Here is a 10,000-nt window from a genome sequence, read left to right on the forward strand (position 1 = left end):
TAATTTAGAGAGAAATTGTGTTTTTTTTCATTTAGACATAATTTAGAGAGAGAAATTGTGTTTTTTTTTCATTTAGACATTATTTAGAGAGAGAAATTGTGTTATTGATAATTTAGACATAATTTAGAGAGGGAAATTATGTTTTTTTTTCATTTAGACATAATTTAGAGAAATTGTGTTTTTTTTCATTTAGACATAATTTAGAGAGAGAAATTGTTTTTTTTTTCATTTAGACATAATTTAGAGAGAGAAATTGTTTTTTTTTTCATTTAGACATAATTTAGAGAGAGAAATTGTGTTTTTTTTTCATTTAGACAATATTTAGAGAGAGAAATTGTGTTTTTTTTTCATTTAGACATAATTTAGAGAAAGAAATTGGTTTTTTTTCATTTAGACATTATTTAGAGAGAAATTGTTTTTTTTTTCATTTAGACAATTTAGAGAGAGAAATTGTGTTTTTTTTTCATTTAGACATTATTTAGAGAGAGAAATTGTGTTTTTTCACTTAGACATAATTTAGAGAGAGAAATTGTTTTTTTTTCATTTAGACATAATTTAGAGAGAAATTGTGTTTTTTATTATTTAGACACTATTTAGAGAGAGAAATTGTGTTTTTTTTTCATTTAGACATTATTTAGAGAGAGAAATTGTGTTTTTTCATTTAGACATAATTTAGAGAGAGAAATTGTGTTTTTTTCATTTAGACAGTATTTAGAGAGAGAAATTGTGTTTTTTTTCATTTAGACATAATTTAGAGAGAGAAATTGTGTTTTTTTTTCATTTAGAGATAATTTAGAGAGAGAAATTGTGTTTTTTTTCATTTAGACAATATTTAGAGAGAGAAATTGTGTTTTTTCACATAGACATAATTTAGAGAGAGAAATTGTGTTTTTTTTTCATTTAGACATAATTTAGAGAGAAATTGTGTTTTTTATTATTTAGACACTATTTAGAGAGAGAAATTGTGTTTTTTTTTCATTTAGACATTATTTAGAGAGAGAAATTGTGTTTTTTTTCATTTAGACATTATTTAGAGAGAGAAATTGTGTTTTTTCATTTAGACATAATTTAGAGAGAGAAATTGTGTTTTTTTTCATTTAGACATAATTTAGAGAGAGAAATTGTTTTTTTCATTTAGACATTATTTAGAGAGAGAAATTGTTTTTTATTATTTAGACACTATTTAGAGAGAAATTGTGTTTTTTTTCATTTAGACATTATTTAGAGAGAGAAATTGTGTTGTTTTTCATTTAGACAATTTAGAGAGAGAAATTGTGTTTTTTTTTTCATTTAGACATAATTTAGAGAGAGAAATTGTGTTTTTTTTTCATTTAGACATTATTTAGAGAGAGAAATTGTGTTTTTTTTTTCATTTAGACAATATTTAGAGAGAAATTGTGTTTTTTTTCATTTAGACAGTATTTAGAGAGAGAAATTGTTTTTTTTTTCATTTAGACATAATTTAGAGAGAGAAATTGTGTGTTTTTGATAATTTAGACAGTATTTAGAGAGAGAAATTGTGTTTTTTTTCATTTAGACAGTATTTAGAGAGAAATTGTGTTTTTTTTTTCATTTAGACATAATTTAGAGAGAAATTGTGTTTTTGATAATTTAGACACTATTTAGAGAGAGAAATTGTGTTTTTTTTTCATTTAGACATAATTTAGAGAGATTGTGTTTTTCATTTAGACATTATTTAGAGAGAAATTGTGTTTTTTTTCATTTAGACATTATTTAGAGAGAGAAATTGTGTTTTTTTTTCATTTAGACATAATTTAGAGAGAAATTGTGTTTTTTTTTTCATTTAGACATAATTTAGACAGAGAAATTGTGTTTTTTTTTCATTTAGACATAATTTAGAGAGAAATTGTGTTTTTTTTCATTTAGACATTATTTAGAGAGAGAAATTGTGTTTTTGATAATTTAGACACTATTTAGAGAGAGAAATTGTGTTTTTGATAATTTAGACATAATTTAGAGAGAGAAATTGTGTTTTTTTTTCATTTAGACATAATTTAGAGAGAGAAATTGTGTTTTTTTTCATTTAGACATTATTTAGAGAGGGAAATTATGTTTTTTTTTTCATTTAGACATAATTTAGAGAGAAATTGTGTTTTTTTTTCATTTAGACATAATTTAGAGAGAGAAATTGTTTTTTTTTCATTTAGACATAATTTAGAGAGAGAAATTGTGTTTTTTTTCATTTAGACATAATTTAGAGAGAGAAATTGTTTTTTTTTTCATTTAGACATTATTTAGAGAGAGAAATTGTGTTTTTTTCATTTAGACATAATTTAGAGAGAAATTGTGTTTTTTTTCATTTAGACATAATTTAGAGAGAGAAATTGTGTTTTTTTTTCATTTAGACATAATTTAGAGAGAGAAATTGTGTTTTTTATTATTTAGACACTATTTAGAGAGAGAAATTGTGTTTTTTTTCATTTAGACATTATTTAGAGAGATAAATTGTGTTTTTTTATAATTTAGACATAATTTAGAGAGAAATTGTGTTTTTTTTTCATTTAGACATTATTTAGAGAGAGAAATTGTGTTTTTTTTTCACTTAGACATTATTTAGAGAGAGAAATTGTGTTTTTTTTCATTTAGACATTATTTAGAGAGAGAAATTGTGTTTTTTTTTCATTTAGACATAATTTAGAGAGAGAAAATTTGAGTTATTGATAATTTAGACGTAATTATTAATATATTTCCATTATTTTTACAATGTTGACGCTACGAGTTTGAAAAATAGACAGAAAAATTTACGTTATTGATCCTTTTAATCATTGACATTTATAAAAGAGTGTCATTGATAATTAATCTGAATAATTCTCTGCCCCACGTGGCTGGTCTCTCGTCTGCCTTATCCCAGTTGAAAAGCCAGTTTGGAGCCGCGCCCCCTGTGCAGTGGACCCGGGGTGGTGTGGTGTCCAAGGATCTCCAAGTGCACTGGTTCGTATCCTGTGCACGGTCGCAGTGTAGGTAGGGCTTCCTCTCTCTGGGGTTAGATTAGAGAAATGATAAACACGTCAGTACCGGTATTATTGTTGTGTGATATAATGCAACACGTCAGTACCGGTATTATTGCTGTGTGAACCAATAAAACACGTCAGTACCGGTATTATTGCTGTGTGAAATAATGTAACACGTCAGTATCGGTATTATTGCTGTGTGAATCAATGCAACACGTCAGTATCGGTATTATTGCTGTGTGAACCAATAAAACACGTCAGTACCGGTATTATTGCAGTGTAAACCAATGCAACACTCTACACAGTATTACCGTCCACATCACATTTATACCGGCATTTCTAAACCCCATTATACCCTATCGGAAATTATAAATACCTTCAATATAGAGTATAGGTAAGGTTAGGTTAGGTTAGGTTAGGTTAGGTAAGGTTAGGTTAGGTTTTCCAGCCTATAACCCCGCTTTGCCAGGTCCCCAAGCTTGTTAGACCTAGGAAAAAGACTTATTAGATAGGTCACATCGGTTCAAACTGCAAATTTACCGGTTACTGAACAGATAGATAGATAGATGGCCTTCAGTACCGGGACACATTTTTACCGTGAGTTTTGTGTACCATTAGACCATTTTATTGACATTAGCAAGGGTGTATGGAGGGCAGAAGATTAATGGCCACAGTCTTCACTATTTTAATGGAGTTTTGTGTACCATTAGACCATTTTATTGACATTAGCAAGGGTGTATGGAGGGCAGAAGATTAATGGCCACAGTCTTCACTATTTTAATGGAGTTTTGTGTACCATTAGACCATTTTATTGACATTAGCAAGGGTGTATGGAGGGCAGAAGATTAATGGCCACAGTCTTCACTATTTTAATGGAGTTTTGTGTACCATTAGACCATTTTATTGACATTAGCAAGGGTGTATGGAGGGCAGAAGATTAATGGCCACAGTCTTCACCATTTTAATCCCCCACATGAGTTTGTGAAGCTGTAGAAAATCACCAAATAGTCACCAAATAGTCACCAAATAGTCACCACAAGGAATAGGGAAACACGTCACGCTACTGAAGGGGTTAAAAATGAAAATAATAATAATAATAATAATAATAATAATAATAACTATATATAATTATTTTTCTCTTCTTTTCAGGTAAGTAATTGGTGTTACCTGTTACATACAATTACAACTCGGCAAGGTAAGCATATGTAATTCCTGATTATTATTATTATTATTATTATTATTATTATTATTATTATTATTATTATTATTTTTATGGAAAGAGAGACATGTTACAATTACAATAGTTACAAATCTCACAAAATACTGCCTTCATTTCACCTACAGAAGAAAATTACATAGGATTACATACAATTACATTTACATACAATTACATACAATTACATATTTTGGTTAGGAAAAAAATGAAGCTTGTTAATTACTGTTATTATTTTAGATTACATTAAGATTACAATTAGGAGAGTTAGAAATTACAATCGATTACATACACTGAAGAACAGATACTATTGTTACTACTACTACTACTACTACTATTACTACTATTATTATTATTATTATTATTATTATTATTATTATTATTATTATTATTTATATTATTCATTATTTTTTCTACGTTTCTCTCTCTCTCTCTCTCTCTCTCTCTCTCTCTCTCTCTCTCTCTCTCTCTCTCTCTCTCTCTCCTGTCAACTGTAAGAATATTTACTATGCATTGACATGAGAGAGAGAGAGAGAGAGAGAGAGAGAGAGCCAGGAGGTAGTGACATCTTGCGGCGAGCGGGTTAACCTTCCCTCCTCCTCCTCCTCCTCCTCCTCCTCCTCCTCCTCCTCCTCCTCCTCCTCCTCCTCCTCCTCCTCCTCCTCCTCCTTGTTATAAAAAAGAAGAATAGATTAGTAGAATAGTAAATAGATAGAAATGGTAATAGTAGTGAGGTTAAAGAAGAAGAGGAGGAGGAGAAGGAGGAGGAGGAGGAGGAGGAGGAGGAGAATAGTACACTCGTAGAAGGCATCTCTTAACCAGTGTACCAGCGTCTCTGTTTGATGAGGTGATTCACTGCGAGACAAAAAGTGAGATATCTCTAAAAGTAAGCTAGCTCTAATTAAAGCGAGGCCAGCCATGTGTAGCCAAACTCTCCCTCTATCTTTTGCTGCAAACCCCGCCACGCTAACCCAAAGGAACACAAAGAAAAAGTGAAAAAACTAACAAGATTTCTCAAATGAATCGGACAGAAAAAAAAATTATACCATGAAATATCGAGAGAAAAAGTGAAATATCTCGAAAAGAAAGCTAGCTCTAATTAAAGCGAGGCTAGCCATGTGTAGCCAATTTCTTGCTCTATCTCTCGCTCCAAACCCCGCCACGCTAACCCAAAGGAACACAAAGAAAGGTTGCAAAAACTAACAAGATTTCTCAACTAAATCAGGCAGAAAAAGAAATGTTATCATGAAATACTGAGAGAAAAAGTGAAATATCTCTAAAAGTAAGCTAGCTCTAATTAAAGCGAGGCCAGCCAGGTGTAGCCAATTTCTCGCTCTATCTCTCGCTTCAAACCCCGCTACGCTAACCCAAAGGAACACAAAGAAAAATTGAAAAAACTAACAAGATTTCTCAACTAAATCAGGTAGAAAAAGAAATATTATCATGAAATACTGAGAGAAAAAGTGAGATATCTCGAAAAGAAAGCTAGCTCTAATTAAAGTGAGGCCAGCCATGTGTAGCCAAATTCTCGCTCTATCTCTCGCTCCAAACCCCGCCACGTTAACCCAAAGGAACAAAGAAAAATTGAAAAAAACTAACAAGATTTCTCAACTAAATCAGGCAGAAAAAGAAATGTTATCATGAAATACTGAGAGAAAAAGTGAAATATCTCTAAAAGTAAGCTAACTCTAATTAAAGTGAGGACAGCCATGTGTAGCCAATTTCTCGCTCTATCTCTCGCTCTAAACCCCGCCACGCTAACCCAAAGGAACACAAAGAAAAATTGAAAAAACTAACAAGATTTCTCAACTAAATCAGGCAGAAAAAGAAATATTATGATGAAATACTGAGAGAAAAGGTGAAATATCTCTAAAAGTAAGCTAGCTCTAATTAAAGCGAGGACAGCCAGGTGTAGCCAATTTCTCGCTCTATCTCTCGCTCCAAACCCCGCCACGCTAACCCAAAGAACGCAAAGAAAAATTGAAAAAACTAACAAGATTTCTCAAATGAATCGGACAGAAAAAAAAATTATACCATGAAATATCGAGAGAAAAAGTGAAATATCTCTAAAAGTAAGCTAGCTCTAATTAAAGCGAGGCCAGCCATGTGTAGCCAATTCTCGCTCTATCTCTCGCTTCAAACCCCGCCACGCTAACCCAAAGGAACACAAAGAAAAATTGAAAAAACTATAAAAAATGAAAAAAAAGAGAAACTTTTAATAGAGTAACATTAACAAGCTTACGTGTACTTTTGTGTTCGGCGTATCAATTCTGCGTATCAATTCTGCGTATCATTTCTACGTGTCAATTTTGCGTGTACTTTTGTGTGTGTGGGAAGGGTGTGAGTGCTTGTTAGGTTACGTTGAGGTTTGAAATACGTGTCAATTCTACGTATCAATTCTACGTGTCAATTCTACGTGTCATTTCAACGTGTCAATTCTACGTGTCATTTCAACGTGTCAATTCTATGTGTCAATTCTACGTGTCAATTCTACGTGTCAATTCTATGTATCAATTCTACGTGTCAATTATGTGTCAATTCTCCGTGTCAATTCTGCGTGTCAATTCTACGTGTCAATTCTACGTGTCAATTATGTGTCAATTCTCCGTGTCAATTCTGCGTGTCAATTCTATGTATCAATTCTGCGTGTCAATTCTATGTATCAATTCTACTCGTCAATTCTGCGTGTCAATTCTACGTGTCAATTCTATGTATCAATTCTATTTGTCATTTCTACGTGTCAATTCTACGTGTCAATTCTGTGTCAATGCTACGTGTCAATTCTACGTGTCAATTTTGTGTCAATTCTGCGTGTCAATTCTATGTATCAATTCTATGTGTCAATTCTACGTGTCAATTCTGCGTGTCAATTCTGCGTGTCAATTCTACGTATCAATTTTATGTGTCAATTCTATGTGTCAATTCTACGTTTCAATTCTATGTGTCAATTCTGCGTGTTAATTCTGCGTGTCAATTCTACGTGTCAATTCTGCGTATTAATTCAATGTGTCAATTTTATGTGTCAGTTCCGCGTATCAATTCTACGTGTCAATTTTTTCATGTTAATTTTCCGTATCAATTCTACGTATCAATTCTACGTGTTAATTCTGCGTGTCAATTCTACGTGTCAATTCTATGTGTGTGATAGTTCTACGTGTCAATTCTACGTGTCAACTGTGCGTGTCAATTTTATGTCTCAATTCTACGTGTCAATTGTACGTATCAATTCTACGTGTCAATTCTAAGTATCAATCCTACATATTTATTTCTATTTGTCTATTTTGTATCAATTTTACGTGTCAATTCTACGTGTCAATTTTACGTGTCAAATTTACGTATCAATTAATGGCCACAGTCTTCACTATTTTAATGGAGTTTTGTGTACCATTAGACCATTTTATTGACATTAGCAAGGGTGTATGGAGGGCAGAAGATTAATGGCCACAGTCTTCACTATTTTAATTGAGTTTTGTGCACCATTAGACCATTTTATTGACATTAGCAAGGGTGTATGGAGGGCAGAAGATTAATGGCCACAGTCTTCACTATTTTAATGGAGTTTTGTGCACCATTAGACCATTTTATTGACATTAGCAAGGGTGTATGGAGGGCAGAAGATTAATGGCCACAGTCTTCACTATTTTAATGGAGTTTTGTGCACCATTAGACCATTTTATTGACATTAGCAAGGGTGTATGGAGGCAGAAGATTAATGGCCACAGTCTTCACTATTTTAATTGAGTTTTGTGTACCATTAGACCATTTTATTGACATTAGCAAGGGTGTATGGAGGGCAGAAGATTAATGGCCACAGTCTTCACTATTTTAATGGAGTTTTGTGCACCATTAGACCATTTTATTGACATTAGCAAGGGTGTATGGAGGGCAGAAGATTAATGGCCACAGTCTTCACTATTTTAATTGAGTTTTGTGTACCATTAGACCATTTTATTGACATTAGCAAGGGTGTATGGAGGGCAGAAGATTAATGGCCACAGTCTTCACCATTTTAATCCCCCACATGAGTTTGTGAAGCTGTAGAAAATCACCAAATAGTCACCAAATAGTCACCAAATAGTCACCTCAAGGAATAGTTAAGAACACACAAGACTCAAGGTAAAAATGTGTCCTAGTACTGAAGGGGTTGAGAGCGAGATAGTAATAGTAGTAGTAGTAGTAGTAGTAGTAGTAGTAGTAGTTCTTAATTGACAAATTCAGATTCTTTGTAATAAATCTTGTTATTTTCTTTATTTCAATTTCTCTCTCTCTCTCTCTCTCTCTCTCTCTCTCTCTCTCTCTCTCTCTCTCTCTCTCTCTCTCTCTCATTTTCCGATAAACAAAGTATTTCTGATTTTTCCTCCTCCTCCTCCTCCTCCTCCTCCTCCTCCTCCTCCTCCTCCTCCTCCTCCTCCTCCGCAATATGTAAACAGTTAGTGTGTGTGTGTGTGTCTGGAAGAGGAAGAAGAAGAGGAGGAGGAGGAGGAGGAGGAGGAGGAGGAGGAGGAGGAGGAGGAGGAGGAGGAGGAAAATGTAGAAAAAATAAAAAAAAAGAATGTAATCAGAGAGAGAGAGAGAGAGAGAGAGAGAGAGAGAGAGAGAGCTAGTTCTAATTATGAAGCCCCCATATGAGGAACACCAATGTATCGAAGCTCATTGGCCGCCATCTTGGTACGCCAGATTCTCAAGAGATGACCCTCCTCCTCCTCCTCCTCCTCCTCCTCCTCCTCCTCCTCCTCTTCTTCCTCCTCCTCCTCCTCCTCTTCTTCCTCCTCTTCCTCCACTTCTTCCTCCTCCTCCTCCTCCTCCTCCATCAAGAGCAAAGATAGCAATGTAGAGAGAGAGAGAGAGAGAGAGAGAGAGAGAGAGAGAGAGAGAGAGAGAGAGAGAGAGAGAGAGTAAAAGGTGTGAAGGAGGAGGAAGAGATGTTTTAGGAGGAGGAGGAGGAGGAGGAGGAGGAGGAGGAGGAGGAGGAGGAGGAGGAGGAGGAACCTTGCGATTAACATTCCTGACCTAATCTGACCTCCTCGTCTTCCTCCACCTCCTCCTCCTCCTCCTCCTCCTCCTCTTCCTCCTCCTCCTCCTCCTCCTCCTCCTCCTCCTCTCATACGAAAACGAAAAAAAGGAAAACAAACACACAAACAAACAAACAAGAAAACTTTACCTCCTCCTCTTCCTCCTCCTCCTCCTCCTCCTCCTCCTCCTCCTCCTCCTCCCAACACCTGTTCTCACCTGCAATCAAGAAAGGTGTGAGGAGGAGGAGGAGGAAGAGGAGGAGGAGGAGGAGGAGGAGGAGGAGGAGGATCAGCCTTGTCTATGATTGTAGAGATTAGAGAGAGAGAGAGAGAGAGAGAGAGAGAGAGGTGACTTACAATATGGGAATCTCTCTCTCTCTCTCTCTCTCTCTCTCTCTCTCTCTCTCTCTCTCTCTCTCTCTCTCTCTCACTTTTGCCAAACCTACAAATTTTTTCACTCACCACCTCGAGAGAGAGAGAGAGAGAGAGAGAGAGAGAGAGAGAGAGAGAGAGAGAGAGAGAGGATATAATATGTGGTTGTCTCCTCTAAACACATAGCTCTCTCTTGCCCCGAGGAGAGAGAGAGAGAGAGAGAGAGAGAGAGAGAGAGAGAGAAAAAACAAAAATATTAAAAAAGTAGGAGGAGGAGGAGGAGGAGGAGGAGGAGGAGGAGGAGGAGGAGGAGGAGGAGGAGGAGGAGGAGGAGGAGGAGGAGGAGGAAGAGGAGGTGGAGGAGGGAGATTGATAGGTAGTGGAGATGTGTATAAAAGCTACTGGTCATGTATCCTCCTCCTCCTCCCTCC

This window comes from Portunus trituberculatus, chromosome 2 (genome assembly GCF_017591435.1).
Source record: "Portunus trituberculatus isolate SZX2019 chromosome 2, ASM1759143v1, whole genome shotgun sequence".
NCBI classification, from domain to species: Eukaryota; Metazoa; Arthropoda; class Malacostraca; order Decapoda; family Portunidae; genus Portunus; species Portunus trituberculatus.